Raw genomic sequence first — 17,018 nt, forward strand, 5'->3', positions numbered from 1 at the left:
GCAGAAATATACTGCAAAACTATTCACTATTTAGTTGAATATTCAATAAATGTATTTCTATCCAATACATAATCAAATATTTGTAAACTTAATTTTGTTGAATGTTAATCAAATAATCACATAACCGTAGCCGTCCTTCCCCAAAAACGGCCACGAATTCGGCCATTAATGGCCGAAATCAGCCGGTTAAGGCCACTCAACCCCAAAACCGGTCGATTTAAGCCATAAGTGGTCAAATTCATGGCCATTTTTAGGGACGGAGGGTTGCGGATAGGTGGTTTTTTGGGCGGTTTAGGGCTGCGAGAAAGGGAGGGGGAGGGTTCAGGTGGGTCGGGTGAAGGGGGGGATTTAGGAATTTTTTTTTATTTTTTATTTTTTTCAAACCAATAAATGGTGACACATGTCACGGTGAACCCCACATTACAGATTTTTTGGACGGAGACCATTAAGTGGAGGTAAAATCCAATTTTTTTAAAAAAAATTTGGTGTTAAATGTAAATTTTTCTTTTTGGAGGTGTAAAAAAACCATTTCCAGTCTTTTTTCTAGTGTTAAAATCCAAAAATTCCTAATCATATATTTGTAAACTTAATTTTGTTGAATGTTAAGCTAAGAAAGCTACTAACCATAGTTACAATAGTGGCTGGAAAGGAAACAAGAATGATAATCCTTCTTCCAAAAACACCTACTCTAGTAATAATGTTAGTACCTTTGACCTTAACGAAGTCTTAGCCATGGATAACCGAAGACCTAAGAAGCAACTAAGGAAAAAGTTCACCCCTATTGGGATAAACTACGATACTGCTTTCAATCAAGCACCCGAAAAGAGATCACCCAATTGGGATTCTAACGCTCATTTCAAGTACCATCAAGGTAAGGGTCATACTACCGAGAGTTGTTGGAAGCTAAAAGAGGTCATCCAATATTTGATCGATATTAACAACCTTCACATACCTCTAGTTGGCAAGAAGACTGAATGATGATAGAACACATCACGCAAGGCAAGCTTTAGCGATAAGATTTTGTGACCTCTTTTTCTACTTTTTTCCTCCTTTCCCCCATAAGTTTAGCATAGGCATTCCTCATCTTACTCATTTGATTTATTAAGATTTTGTTGTTTATCATTTTCCATTTTAATAAAATGAGCATTTTTTCTTGCATATGATCATTGCATTGCACTGCATTCATATATATATATATATATATATATATATATATATATATATATATATATATATATATATATATATATATATAAACAAATCCACGTTGAACTAAGAAAAAGGTATATTGATGATTTAAGGCACCCCTTGTACCCATATCTTATCACCTTTACCCCTTTGGAATATACAATCCTTTTCTGATAAAACACTTTGAGCCTCGTCTAACGATAAACCTTTCTTTTTTCAACCCACATCTACCTAACCTTAGGATGGGATAGTGTGCAACTTATGCAAGTTCTAAATACAAAAATATAAGTAATTTTACCTGGATCTCAAAAATTCAAAAAACCAAAAAATAATAAAAGTGTGCAAAAAGGGCAAGTGTTCAAATGTCATTAATATGAACATGTATTTGATATGAACACATCTCAGATTGCATCTCTTATCGAGTGCTCGATACCATGCCTGAGAAACATGAATTCCAAGTGAGTGATAGACCGCATGATCGGGATTGCCCACACTTATCAAAAAAGGATTCAAATAAAAAAATGCAAAAGCAAAAAGAAACAAGAGAGCAAAAATAATAAACAATAGAGTTAAAAAGTAAGGAAATATCAAACATACAAATACAAAGATTCAAAAGCAAAGTTACAAACCTTGGGGACCTATCTAGAGTCTTGAGCCTTTATCCCCTTTCTTCTTCAACCTTTAGCCTTACCACGTTACAACCTTTAAAAGACCTCCTTGAGGAATACACACACTTGTGCAAGGTTCGACTAGAGTTATGTTTGGCCTGATTCCTAACGGATACGTAGGCAACCTCTGTAATACCCCGTATTTTCACACGTATTTTCTAATTAATTAATTAAGAAGTATTTTATAAAAAGGGTATTTTACTAAATTTATTATTTGGAGAAAAAATAATATTTGAATTTTGGTGCCAAAAGCATTTTGAAAACTAATCATTATTTTGGATAAGATTTATTATCCATTTATCCTGTTTAAAAATCGCATTATTTATATATTTTAGATATTTTATTTAAAGAAAAAACTAAATTTAATTAAGTAATTACTATGTCTGAAAATTCCCAATAATTAGCTAGGAATTTCGGTTTTCCAATGTGTAGGAAATCTGATTTTTCTTAGTTATTTTGTTGGTGAATAATTGGTATTTAGTTAATTAATTATTCAATATTATTTACACTATTATTTTATTCCTTAAAAATCGAGCAAAATCTTCCTAAATATATTAACAGGAGTTCGAAAATTTGAGCTATGGTAAGCTCAATATTTTCGGCCCTATTGAATTATTTTGGGGGAATTTGATTGGTAAAAATTATATTTTTAATTATCTCCCAAAATCTCTTATTTTTCCTTAATTAAAATTCTCCATCTTTTTAATATATAATCATCATATTTTCTTGCCAATCATACTTTTTAATTATTCCCCAAGTAATTCTAATTTTCTTATTATTTTTCATGACACACATACCTTCCATATTCAAGTGTACACAATCAACTTAATATCCAAACCTTCTTTAATTCTTTTACTCACTTCTCCAAGTAATCCCATAAACCCTACTTCCCATAATTCTTCCCACATTCTTTTGCCATAATTCTTGCATGAGAAAGACTATAAATACCCCTTCATACCTCTCACATTCTTTACACCAATTCTCTTCTTTTCTTCTCCTCAATTTTACACAAATCATCCCGTTTATCTTTGCAGCCAAATTTTGGGCACTTCTGTTCAGGTTTTGGGGTATTGACGTTTCTAAGAAAATTTTTCCTCTCAAAAAATCCTTGAGGTTAGGCTCAAGAATTACCCAATTCGGAGTTATATCAAAGGAGGTATAGCCTCTGCAAGTTCTACATATTCTTTCCAACACAAATCCAATTTTTCTCTTTTCCTTGGTTTCTTATCTTTTATTATTCTCTTCTCTTATTCAATTATTATTATTATTATTATGAGGGATTTATAAATAATTATTATGAGTAGTTTTAATTATATAAAATCATATTTATAATAATGTTTATGTTGAACTAATTCAAAAGGTTCATGTACATATAGTTGGGAGGTTTTAATTTAATTATTTGTGATTATTTGTTAACCTTTTATTAATTAATGTTATAATTATTTGTAGGGAATTTTTTATCAAGCTACTTGAGGGTTCTTTTGAAGTGTTTTTGGCTAAGCGAGGATCAAAGTACGTTAGGTGGCTAGATAACTTGAAAGTGATTGGTTGAATAAGCATGTTTGAATAATTTTGTGATGTTTGAATGAAATTGAATTGAATTATGATTTATGAAATAAAAGTATGTTTAAATGATTTGTTTAATTATTAAATTTAGGCATTAATTTTTATCATGTTTTGAATGATTAAAATTATTATTCATTTTTTAAAAAGGTTTGATATTGAAAGCATGTTGAATTTAATAAAAGAGTATGAATTATTTGAAATTTTATTATGTTGTTAAGTGAATTAAATGCTTATATGATAAAACTTTTTTTAATTTTTGAAGTGTGATAATTAAACCCAGGAAGTATGTATCCAAGAATGAGGGATCAATTAAGGAGTAAGCGCACTGGTTTCAAAGTTTGAAAGGTCCTTAAGCAGTTAACCCATATTACTGAGAACATCACGAAAGTGGTGAACAGGGAACACCAAAATCCCGAGCTTGATTCCTATAGTGAAGTCCTTAAGAGGGTAGCTGCAGCTAAGTCACCTGTTTACTTGGGAAAGGAGGACCCGGCCAGCCTTGAAAACTGGATCAGGGAGTTTGATAAGTTGTTTAATGCTATCAATTGCCCAAGTGAGCTGAGGGTGAAAAATGGGGTTTACTACTTGAGGGATGAAGCTTACTTATAGTGGTCCCAAAGAAAAGATGAGTTGTTGAAGAGACCAAACTTTGGGTGGGATGAGTTTAAGGAAGCCTTGAGAGAGAAGTTTTACCCTTCCTTCCTTTGAAAGCAGATTTGCATGAAGTTTACCAACATGAGAATGGGGAACATGTCAATAAGTGAGTACTACAACAAGTTCATTGAGATGATGAGGTTTGCCCCAGAAGTAGTCCCTACTGAAACCATTAAAGCTCAGAGATTTGAGCAAGGCCTTACCTTGACCCTCCAAGGGAAGCTTGGGGGAGTGACCTTTGAGACCCTGGATGAAGTTTATGGCCGTGCAGCCCACCTGTACGGAATTAAGGGGAGAGAGATGGAGCAGGTGCCCCGTGAAAAGAGGCCCAAGCCCAATGGGAATTACTAAGGGAATTCTGGAAATAGGAGGGACAACAAGGGAAACTTTGGGAAAGGGAATGGAGGCCAATCGTCCAACCATAAGGGAAATGGGAACCAAAGGGGTGAGAAACCCAAGAGGAAGTATTTCTGCAAGCGGTTTGAGAAAGACCACCCAGGGAAGGACTATGAGGGAAACCCGGTAACTTGTCGTTACTGTCAAAAGTTGGGACACCGTGAGTACGAGTGTTTCAAGAAGGAAGCTGATGTTAATTTTAGGAAGGTGAAAGATTCTAGAGCACCTAGTAAACCACCTCAGTCTAGTGGACCTACAACCAAGGCTGGAACCAGTAGTGGTGCGGGAAGTGCCCTAAAAGTTCGTGTGTTCGTGATGAATAACCGTCAGGCTGAGTCTGCTAATGATGTGGGAATTGGTTTTTTCTTTATAAGTTCTTCTCCTGTGAGAGTCTTGTTTGATTCAGGGGTCATATTCTTTTATTTCTAATATGTAGTTGGGAGTCTCGGGTTAAAGAGTCCTGAGTCAGTTTCTCTAGATGTGTCTATTTTGTCTGGGGAAGTGAGGAGTTGTTCAAAATTGTTTTTAAGTGTGCCTATTTCCATCTCTAGGGTAGAATTTTTGGCGGATTTGATCGAGTTCAAATTGAATGACTTCGATGTGATTTTGGGTATGGATTGGTTGGGAAAGTATGAGGCAAAAATTGATTGTGCGGCTGAAAAGGTCACCTTGACTAGCCCAAGTAAGACCAATGTGGTATATAAATAGGAAGGGAAAAGCTCAGGGTTGAGTATTATGTCTGCAATGCAACTACGGAAGCTGGTTAAGAAGGGTTGTCCTTTATTTTTTTGTAGTGTTCAAGAGGTTGGAAGTGAGGAAAGAAAGGTGATGAGATTAGTCCTGTGGTAGAAGAGTTTCTAGATGTATCTCCAGATGAGATTATGGGTATGCCACCAGTAAGGGATGTTGAGTTCACTATTGACCTAGTACCTGGAACTGGATCTAACTCTAAGGCTCCATATAGGATGGCTCCAACTGAGTTGAGGGAGTTGAAGACCCAGTTGGATGATTTGTTGGAGAAAGGTTATATTAGGCCTATTTCATCACCCTGGGGAGCTCCAGTATTGTTCGTGAAGAAGAAGGATGGAAGTATGAGGTTGTGTATTGATTACCGAGAGCTAAACAAGGTGATAGTGAAGAATAAGTATCCACTAACAAGGAGCGATGATTTGTTCGATTAGTTGAAAGATGCAGGGATATTATCAAAGATAGATTTGAGATTGGGACCAGTTGAGAATTTCGGATCAAGATAATGCAAAGAGTGCTTTCAGGACCCATTGTGGTCACTATGAGTTCACAGTTATGCCATTTGGTTTGACCAATGCTCTTGCAGTGTTCATGGATTTGATGCATAGGATAATCAGGCCATACTTGGAAAAGTTTGTGGTAGTGTTTATTGAAGATATTTTGATCTATTCAAAGGATGAAGAAGAACATAAGGAGAATTTGAGACAAGTGTTATTATGTTAAAGGGAGCATCATTTGTATGCTAAGTTGTCTAAGTGTGAGTTTTGGTTGAAGAAAGTAGCATTTTAGGCCATGTGATTTCCAAGGACGAAGTTTCAGTGGACCCAAGCAAGATTCGAGCTGTGAGTGATTGGCCAACCCTAAAGAGTGTGTCGGATGTAAGGAGTTTCTTGGGTTTAGTAGGCTATTACAGAAGGTTTGTGAAAGATTTTACAAGGATTGCGAAGCCCATGACAAGTTTGATGAAAAAGGAGCATAAGTTTGCATGGACCCAAGAGTGTGAGGAGGCGTTTAAGATCTTGAAAGAAAGGTTAACCACAACACCTGTGCTGGCTTTGCCGAATGGGAGTGATCTATATGACGTGTATAGTGATGCATCGAAGTTGGGATTGGGATGTGAGTTGATGTAAAATCGAAGAGTGATTGCGTATGCCTCAAGGAAGTTAAAGGTTCACGAAGGGAATTACCCAACCCATGATTTGGAGTTAGCTGCAATAGTGTTTGCCTTAAAAATTTTGAGACATTACTTGTGTGGGGTGACTTGTAGGATTTTCACGGACCATAAGAGTTTGAAGTACATTTTCACCCAGACGCACTTTAATGGGAGGCAGAGACGATGGTTAGAATATATGAGTGATTATACATTGGATATTCAGTATCACAAGGGAAAGGCTAATGTGGTGGCAGATGCTTTGAGCAGAAAGTCAGAACATATGGTGAATGTGATGGTAGTACCGGATCAGTTGTGTGTGGAATTTTAGAAGTTGAACTTGGAAGTAATAGAGCATGGTGACATGGCTAGGATGTTGAATACCTTGGTGGTTAAACCATCCATTTATGATAAGATAAGGGAAAGCCAATTAGAAGATGAGAAGTTAAAGGCAATTAAGAAGAAGATTGATGAAGGAGAAGTGTTGGATTTCACCATTGGTGATGAGGGGAGTATTCGATTTAAGGGAAGATGGTGTGCACCACAAAATTGTGGAAATCTAAAACAAATATTGATGGAAGAAGCCCATGAATAATTCTCCTTATTCAATGCATCCTGGAGGGGATAAGTTGTATAAATACATGAAGAAGACTTTTTGGTGGCCCAATACGAAGAGAGAAGTGGCTGAATTTGTGGCTAAGTGTTTGACATGTCAGAAGGTGAAGATTGAGCATCGTAGGACCTAAGGAAAGGTCCAATCCTTGGAGGTGCCCAAGTGGAAATGGGATTCGATTTCTATGGATTTTGTGGGAGCTTTTCCAAAGACTAAGGCAGGGAATGACACTATTTGGGTAATAGTGGACAGGTTGACGGAGTCAGCAGCATTCATACCCATGAGAAGTACTTGGACCATGGATCAATTGGGAAGAGCATACGTGAAGTTTGTGGAGAAGTACCATGAGGTACCCACGGATATCATTTCGAATAGAGATTCATGATTTTTGTGTAACTTTTGGCAAAGTTTGCAAAAGGCGATGGGATCTAAGTTGTTGATGAGCACAACATTTCACCCAACGACAGATGGTCAGACAGAAAGAACGATTTAGACATTTGAGGACGTGTGAAGAGCTTGTCTGATGGAGTATCAAGGGTCTTGGGAAGAGCACTTGGACTTGTTAGAGTTCTCTTACAACAATAGTTACCATGCAAGCATTAGAATGGCACCGGTTGAAGCTTTGTATGGTCGGAAGTGTAGAAGCCTAGTTTGTTGGAATGATATAAGTGAGACTATGGTTCTTGGACCAGAGATGATTGAGGATATGGTGAAGCAGGTCAAGTTTATCTAATAAAAGATTAAAGCAACCTAAGATCGACAAAAACGTTATGTTGATTTGAAAAGGAGGGAAGAGGAATATGAAGTAGGAGAGAAAGTTTTGTTGAAAATTTCACCCATGAAAGGTGTGATGAAGTTCGGGAAGAAAGGGAAACTAAGCCAAAAGTAAATAGGGCCTTATGTGATCTTCTAAAAAGTGGGGAAAGTGGCTTATAAGTTGGATTTGTCTAACGAGCTTGAAAGGTTTCACAATGTGTTCCATGTGAGCCAAAATATCCCTGATGTGACACATGTATTACAACCAAAAACCATTGAGATGGATGAAAATTTGACTTGTAAGGAAAGACAAGTAAAGATTCTTGACTCTAAGGTCAAAAGCACAAGGAACAAGGATGTGAGCATTGTGAAAGTGTTGTGGTAAAATCAGAAAACGGAAGAGGCTACATGGGAAGCTGAGGCTAATATGAGGAAACATTACCCAAAGTTGTTTGCCTTAAGTTAGTGGTCGAGTTACGGGGGCGTAACTCCTTTTAAGGGGGGTAAAGGGCGATAGAGTTTTGTGCGTCTACTTTTCGAGTCATTTTTGAGTGATTTGGAGTCTTACTTGAGTTTGGTTGGAGTCTTGAGTCAAGTTAGGATTGTGCATGAACCAATAATTTCAAAATGATTTTCGTTTCTTTTGGCTAAGTTTCGGGTCAAAACTTATTTTAAGGGGGTATACTGTAATACCCCGTATTTTCATACGTATTTTCTAATTAATTAATTAAGAAGTATTTTATAAAAAGGGTATTTTAGTAAATTTATTATTTGGAGCCAAAATAATATTTGAATTTTAGCGCCAAAAGCATTTTGAAAACTAATAATTATTTTGGATAAGATTTATTTATCCATTTATCCTATTTAAAAATTGGATTATTTATATATATCGGTTATTTTATTTAAGCCAAAAAATATAATTAATTCATTAATTAATATGTCTGAAAATTCCCATTAATTAGCTAGGAATTTTTTATTTCCTATGTGTAGAAAATCTGATTTTTCTTAGTTATTTTGTTGGTGAATAATTGGTATTTAGTTAATTAATTATTTTATATTATTTACACAATTATTTTATTCCTTAAAAACCTAGCAAATTCTTCTTAAATATATTTATAGGAGTCCGAAAATTTGAGCTATGATAAGCTAAATATTTTCGGCCGTATTGAATTATTTTGGGGGAATTTAATTAGTAAAATTATATATTTTTAATTATCTCCCAAATCTCTTATTTTTCCTTAATTAATTCTCCATATTTTTAATATCTAATCATCATATTTTCTCGCCAATCATACTTCTTAATTATTCCGCAAGAAATTCTAATTTCCTTATTATTTTTCATGACATACATACCTTCCATATTCAAGTATACACAATCACCTTAATATCCAAACTTTCCTTAATTCTTTTACTCACTTCTCCAAGTAATCCCATAAACCCTACTTCCCATAATTCTTCCCACATTTTCTTGCCATAATTCTTGCATGAGCTAGCCTATAAATACCCCTTCATACCTCTCACATTCTTCACACCAATTCTCTTCTATTCTTCTCCTCGATTTTACACAAATCATCTCGTTTATCTTTGAAGCCAATTTTTGGGCACTTCTGGTCAGTTTTTGGGGGTATTGACGTTTCACAGAAGATTGTTCCTCTTGAAAAATCCTTGAGTTTAGACTCAAGAATCACCAAATTAGGAGTTTTATAAAAAAGCAAAGGTAACAATGAAAAACCATTGCCTATTATTAAAAAAGTGTTGCCTTGTACCTAAGGCAACACATATGAGGCGTAGTTTATGTCCCCGTTTTCTATTCCTAAGGCAACACATTTTAGTACAAAGAAAACATTTTAAAAGTCAAGGTAATATGATACCTAAGGCAACAATTTTACAAAGGCAATAAAAGAAAATTGTTGCCATCTTAGGAGACAATTTAAAATTATCACCTTATGTTTTGATATGCAACAATATGTTCACTTGTTGTATTTGATAGTAATAATATAAAAGCGTTGCCAAATATTTTAAAGACAATGTTTAGTAAACTGTTATATAATGAATACTAAAATGAATCGGTAATTTTTTTTTCTATTATAATATTTACTACGTTATGTTGAAAGAATGGAAATGCATCATATTCTTGTGAATTAGTTATATTAGAAAATTTTTTAACATTAAAACATGTAATAAGCATTTAATTAGGAAATCCTAAACTTATAAAATTGATAAGTAAAAAAATAGTTAAAGGAATATCCAAATGTTTACAACATCATATCCTATCTAAATAAACTACTGTTTCATAATATTACTCTATCTAATAAATAAAAGAACATAATTGTGTCAGAGCAAGAAATAACATTAAAAAGTTTAGAGCAACTTCAAATTGAACTACGACGTCTGATATGTCTAATTTATATAGTGTTTTACCCCCGTCCCAAGGTCATAATTAGTAGTGTTTTTGGCTCTTTAGAGCCACTTTTATTACTAATTTGTGTTTTCTAGTGTTTTTGTAGTTTTGCTTGAGTTTTATAGGAAATTGCACACTTGGAGCGTTTTCCGGGTTTTTCACGAAGCAACTACGAGCATTAAGAGGACACGACCATTTTTGAAGCCCAGGACCGGTGAGAGCCAGTGATTAAGGGCTCGGTATGTGATACCGGGGCATATGGATCGAGTATTCAAGACCCGAAGGGGAAATCCGGATTGGGCCGAAGAATCGAGCCCAATTGAAGTCCAAGCCTCGAAGAAGAAGCCGGGCCCGATCGAGCAAGCTTGCGCCCGATCGGGCGGGCGCGCACAAAGATGCAGCAAGAAGAAACGCGTGCCCGATCGGGAGAGCATAGGCTCAATCGGGCACGGTTGTTTGGAAAAGTACGTAGAGAAAAAGGCGGGCCCGATCGGGCGGCCCATCGCCTGATCGGGCGCGTGTTTTTTTAGAGACCTGATTAGTTTTCGTTTAGGATTTGTTTTAGGGGATGTTTAAGTATGATTTTTGTACATAATTTTTGATTACCTTCTCTTTTAGATTTTCTCTCTCTACTTAGCTTTTAGATTAGTTTCTTTCTCTAATACTTTGTTCTTAACTTTATTCTTAATTCCAGATTTCTTTGGTAATAATTTCTCTTCTCTTAATCTTAGTTATTTATTTATATTCCTTTGATCATGTCTTGTTTTATTACTTTGATTAGTTTAGTTTAATTATGTGTGGGTAGTTCTATTTCGAGGGTTTGTGGGGATCCATAAATAATATGAAGGGGTAATTTATTGTTTTTAATTGTCAATGCTAGATTAATTTCCTATTGATTGATTTAATGCTTTGTGACTAGATTTGCGTAGATCTTTTATGCATAAATTTAACAATATTGATTCGAGATTCGACAGATGAGAACTAATGTTTAGGTATAGTTTCAATAGGTAGGTTAATTTATAAATGATTAAGTCGAGAATCGAGAGATGAGATTTAATATCGGTAAATTAATTGTGTGATTGTAATACGTAGCGAAAGCCCTTTATAATCTGATTAATTTATGCATTGATGATTGGTTATTATGTTTTACCCTGGAATATTATTTATTGGTGAACCTATGCCCTAGGCCTTTTATTCATTGTTTTATCCTTATTCTTAATTTTTGTAGTTTAGTTTCCTTCGATTATAATATTTTGATTACCTAATAATCTAGATTATATTAATTAATTAGAAACAGAAAGACTCGTTTCTCTGTGGTTTCGACCCTACTTCCCTATCTACATTAGTTAGAGGATTTAGGAATTACTTTTGATTAGATGATACGACTTTAGCCTGTCAAAATTTGGCGTCGTTGCCGGGGAAACGGCTTTATTTTTATTTCTAATTATTATTAGAGTCTAGATTATTTTGTCTTTATTTTTATTTTTTTATGAGTTGAGAATATCCATGCGTACACCACTACAAGAATTATATGATTTTTATGCAGCACCTGAATACTGTTGTTGTGAATATCGTCTTTGTCATGAAAATCCTAAATGCCCTTATAGTGAGTTTTTTATGCGTGCTCCAGATGATTTTAGAGTCTTTCCACATACATATGATCATATTCGGAAACGATTAGTTGCTAATGAAAGTTATTGGAAGGATCTTGATGAAAAAGTCTATGGACACTATAATAATAAGAGTCCTATTAAGGATGAAGAACCTGTTATAGAATATGTGGTTGAAAAATCATTAGTTGACGAATCAGTGATTAAAAAATCATTAGTTGTAGAAACAGTGGTTGAAAATTCCTTTGTTGATGATGAGGTTATTCGTAAGGGTGAAATTTTCAAGTCATTATTGGATGATAAAGACAATGACTACCTCTATGTTCGTTCTATTAATTATAAATTTTTAATGGAGAAAGTAGAAGGTTGTGGTGTATTTTCATCTCTTTATTTTGATTTTTCCTTCTACCTTGAGTTCTCTTTATGTGCTCCTAACCTTTTCTTTGTAGGGATTAATGGACTTGCTATTAAGCCCTATATAGTGTTTAATGAAATGTTTGCAGGAGCGTTTGATAAGTTACTCAAGGCATTGAATTCTTCCGATTGAGAGAAAGAGTATGGTCGAGCGGGACCTTGATAAACTAGCGCCCGTGCTTTATTTTGCTTTTTAGTTTTTTTTTTTTTTTGTGTGTGTGTGTGTTATTTTATTTTATTTTATTTTTAGCGAGGTAATAAGAGTGTAACTTATGACTGTGGGAATTTGTTTTTGTGCACATTTTTAGATAGAGAAGGCTTCAATCACGCTGGAACTGCACTCGTATTCGATCGGGCAGAGCTCGCCCGATCGGGCGCACGTACGCGTCAGCAAAGTTTGTCAACTTTGAAAGGCCGTAACTTTTGCGTTTCTTATCGGGTTTTTGCGTGTTACCTATCATTGGAAAGCTCTTCAAGTCTAGTTTCCAACCCAATTGGAATAACTGTATTATCAATTATATATCAAAAGTTATGATCAAAATAGTTCACCTGACTCAAATTTGGACTTTTTCCCACCAACACTTTGTTTCTTTCTTGCCCAAATTTGTTCCAAAGAGATGCATTGCAATCCTCGAGGCTTTGGTGACATTATTGTGGTGATGTTGAGAAGTAGTCACCTTGACTACTAGCTTCCCTTTAAGACAATGAGGACATTGTCTGATTTAGCTTGGGGGAGGTTCTCGTGTTCGTATGGTATATCTTTCACTCTCTCTTTTTATTTCTTTATTTATTTTTCTTGGTGTGCTTAGTATAGATTTTATTGCTTTTATAGGTTAGTTTTTATTGCTTTAAAAAATACTAAAATACGTTCCAATGAATTTTAAATCATGTTTCCCTGTGCCCCTTGATGAAATTTTTTCGAAATTGTTTTGATTCTTGGTTTTTGATGATAGATATTGTGGATTAGTTGATCATGATTTAATGTTTGATTGTCTTGGAACCTTAACATGAGTCAATTTTGCCCAACTACCATACTTGTGAATATAGTGCTTGACTAGTTGATTTGGCGAGGAATGTGTGTTAGTTCCTGGTATGTCAATGACTTTGAGTATTGGTTTTTAACTTTGAGTAATGTTTATATGACTCATTATTATGTACATTGAGGAGGAAGAAGGCGTTTATTCTATTAGGTGGCCTTTAGACGATATTATATACATTTGTTCTCTTCTTGTTACTCATGTTGTTGCTTGTGCCCTTTTATTGTTTATTTAGCCACATTACAAGCCTGTGAAAACAATTTTTTTTTTAAAAAAAAAACAAAACAAAAGCCTTGTAAAATTTTCAAACTTAATAATATCGCACAAATGCAACAAAAAAAAATGAAAACCTTAGCCACTTATCTACCTCTACTTGCGTAGTATAGAAATTAAAAGGTTTTTACCTTGGATGTAGAAGTTGAAGAATGAAGTCAAATCATTTATGCAATATTATCATCCTTATCAAATTGACTATCAAGAAATAAAGTGCCAAACATGCTTAGATCAAAAGACATTTGAGGATTTTGTTGTTGAAGTTGAGAAATGATGGAGCTAAGACCATTTGCAATCTCCTTTCTATCTTGTTGCCTTTTACCCTCATAATCTTTTAGTAAAGCTTAAACCTCTAGAGCATGCTTCTCTTCAACATCCTTCATCAAAGCCTTTTGCTTTAATTAAGTTGATGAAACACCTCTTCCATGAAAATTTAATCGAGACTTTTTCATGTTATCAAAACCAATAATAGTTGAAATCACACTTTTTTCAACCTCCTTTTCAGAATCTAATTTCTTAAGTTCATTCTTGATTTTAAAAGATAAAGAAAAAAAATTAATATTGATAAAATTTAATGCAAAAAAAAATTAATATAAAATGAGAATGAATTTTACCATCAATTTGTCCCTTAGGTTACCAGGCTTACGCTTTGTTAGCTTTTCCTTGCGTGTTGCTATGAACATTTGAGCTAGAGTAGGATTTTGTGTTGTCTTATTATCCTTTTTCTATACAAGAGTGATGAGTGTAAATCATTTTAATGAAGAAAATAAAACCAATGAGAAAAGAAAACAAACACACACACAATAAACAAACTCACCCACTCATCATATAGAACCCTAGCAAAACTCTTTGATCCTAAAGTATGCATAATGTTCCGATCCTTTCCAACTAATAGATTTGCTTTATTTTGCATACATCGTTCCTGAAAAATAAAGAAGGTGAACTAAATAAAATAACCTAGCTTTTTCTTTATACAAGAAATATACAATCCGTTATAAAGGGGGAGAAATATAAAACTTGTATAAATGTAAATACCTCATATTTGTCATCATTCCAAATCTTTAACAAGTCCTGGAACATTTTTTTTGGGACTCGTTTTGGTCGTTTGATCATCCTTACTTTATCATTGTCATATTCATGAAAGTGTACTATTTTCAAATAACATTTATACCTTCTCCAAGCAGCGCCAATGGTTTGCAAAACCCATTTTTTGGGCTCAATTGGGACAATATATTGTTTCTACAACAATTAAAAAAAAGAGTAGGTTATACCAAATTGATCAAATTGGCAATGTTAAACAACTCACTGCCACTTAATTAATCTAATCACAAATCAAGAACATAAGAAAATAACTCACTGAAAGTCTGAAACCTATTCTACCACTTAGAAAACATGTCACCGAGCATAAAACGCAGTAGGCAGCCAAGCAGAACACCAGGTTGGCTCGCAACTGCTCTGCCAGCCGCATTAGATCAACAACAACAATGACAGTAGGGTATTCAATTTTTTTTTTACATAAGATATGTTAATCAAGAAAGTTTAATATGACATGATAGCAAGGACCATATAGGACAAGTTAAGCAGTTATTATAAAACATTTCTATCATATTTATTTAAATGAATAAGTAACTCACCAAGACATAATCCCAAAGTCCTTCTTTCTTCTCGTTCCTTAGTATGGGCCAATTCTTCACAGTCAATGGTAGGATATTTGCTTTTCTATCTATTATTCCTAAGAAGCTAATGAACTCATTGCATGTTTTTTCATCAGGACCAACAGGTTATCCATGTTCATTCAAAGTAATTTCCGAGCATTCTACTTCGCTGGGTCCATGGACTTTGTAGCACATAGTGGGTCCTCTTCTAGGCTTATCCTCTGCAGCTAACATGAGCAAAGAAATTCAAAAGTTAACACAAATAATGAATGATCATGCATGCAAGTAAAGATTTTTAAATACAAAAATGAAAGATAGCTTGCCATTTTCTTTATCATTCTTGTCATTTTTTAAGTGTTCAACTTCTAATCCGAGCATTTCAACCGGTTCTAGTGATGTATGATTAGGGGTTGATGAGCCACCATGTGAAGAACCCAAATCAACATTCTGCTGACATTTTGCCAAAGCTGTTGTCACTGCCTTTCGAGTTAGAGCCTTCATTTTGCGAATTTGCAATTAGGAACAAACATGGAAAACATAAAGAGATATAGTACTCTAATATATGTATGTACAAACGTTATATAATAAAACATAACTTCAAATAAAAAAAAAGTTACACACAATAGCTCTTGCTAAATATATAAGCATTTTTTTAAACAATTTATAAGCAATTAAATGATCATAGACCACACATACATAAGAGCATATATAAGCAATTAAACATAATGTCTAACTAAGCATGTGCTTCATGTAGCCTTGGGAATTGTGTTCTTTAGTGTTTCAGACACCATATTAACATAAGAGGCCACATTTGAGCTGAACTTTAGGTATATGAGCATACAAGGAAAATGAGATGGACCAAACTAATGGGTCACCACAGCTCAAGCCCAAACCTGTATTGCAAAATCAGGGAAGGGGAAAACCACAGCGGCACAAGGGAACAAAATTAATTAATTGCTAACGAATGAAGGACCGGGGAAAAGGGAAGTCTGCAGGAAAGGGGAACAACACTCACTAGTGGAGCAGTAAACTTGGAGCAGCATGTCAGAGTAGCTGGATATAAGACAAAGTGAATTAAGGCAGCCTCTTCTATATTAGACAGAAGCCTTGTATATATAAGACAAAATATAGAAGCACATTCTAAATTTAATACCCACATTCTCAATTTTAAACCCACATATATATATATATATAGCAGCACATCACATTCTGATGCATACAAAAATTATATTTGCAAAGAACAAAGAGATGCTTATTTATAAATGTATAGCAGAAAAACAACTACCTTCCATTGAATAGAATTGGACTTGTCTCTACTGTTAGACTGTGGAACGGGTAACTCTTCATCGGTGGAATCAAGCTCATGCTCCATATCTTGGTTAGGCCTATAGAGCTCATTGTCTACCCAAACCTTTTTCTTTTTATTCTTACTTTGATTGCCTCTATTGTTTTGAACTTGCGCCATCAGTGACTTAGCCTGTTCCTTCAAATCTAATTCTTCCATTCTCGTTAATTTTTTTTTAATCGTTTACATTCTCAGCCTCTCATATTCTACCATTCTTGGTTCACGAATTTGATGCTCATCACCTGAACCTCTTATAGCTCTAAGCTTAGTGGAATTTTTCTTTGTCATACTTGGAGCTAATTGATTTCGAAAACGAATCCAATTTATACAGAAGAGAAAAAAGAATCATATATATATATATATTATATATATATATATATATATATATATATATATATATATATATATATATATATATATAATAAAGCAAAGTTGTACAAATAAAGAGTAAGGACTACACAACCAAACAATAGCTATATGCATATTGACTAACATAAAAACAAATGAGATGAAAAAACATGAATATCAAATTCCAATTTCAGTTC

Source organism: Chenopodium quinoa, unplaced genomic scaffold (genome assembly GCF_001683475.1).
Source record: "Chenopodium quinoa cultivar QQ74 unplaced genomic scaffold, ASM168347v1, whole genome shotgun sequence".
In the NCBI taxonomy this organism is placed as follows: domain Eukaryota; kingdom Viridiplantae; phylum Streptophyta; class Magnoliopsida; order Caryophyllales; family Amaranthaceae; genus Chenopodium; species Chenopodium quinoa.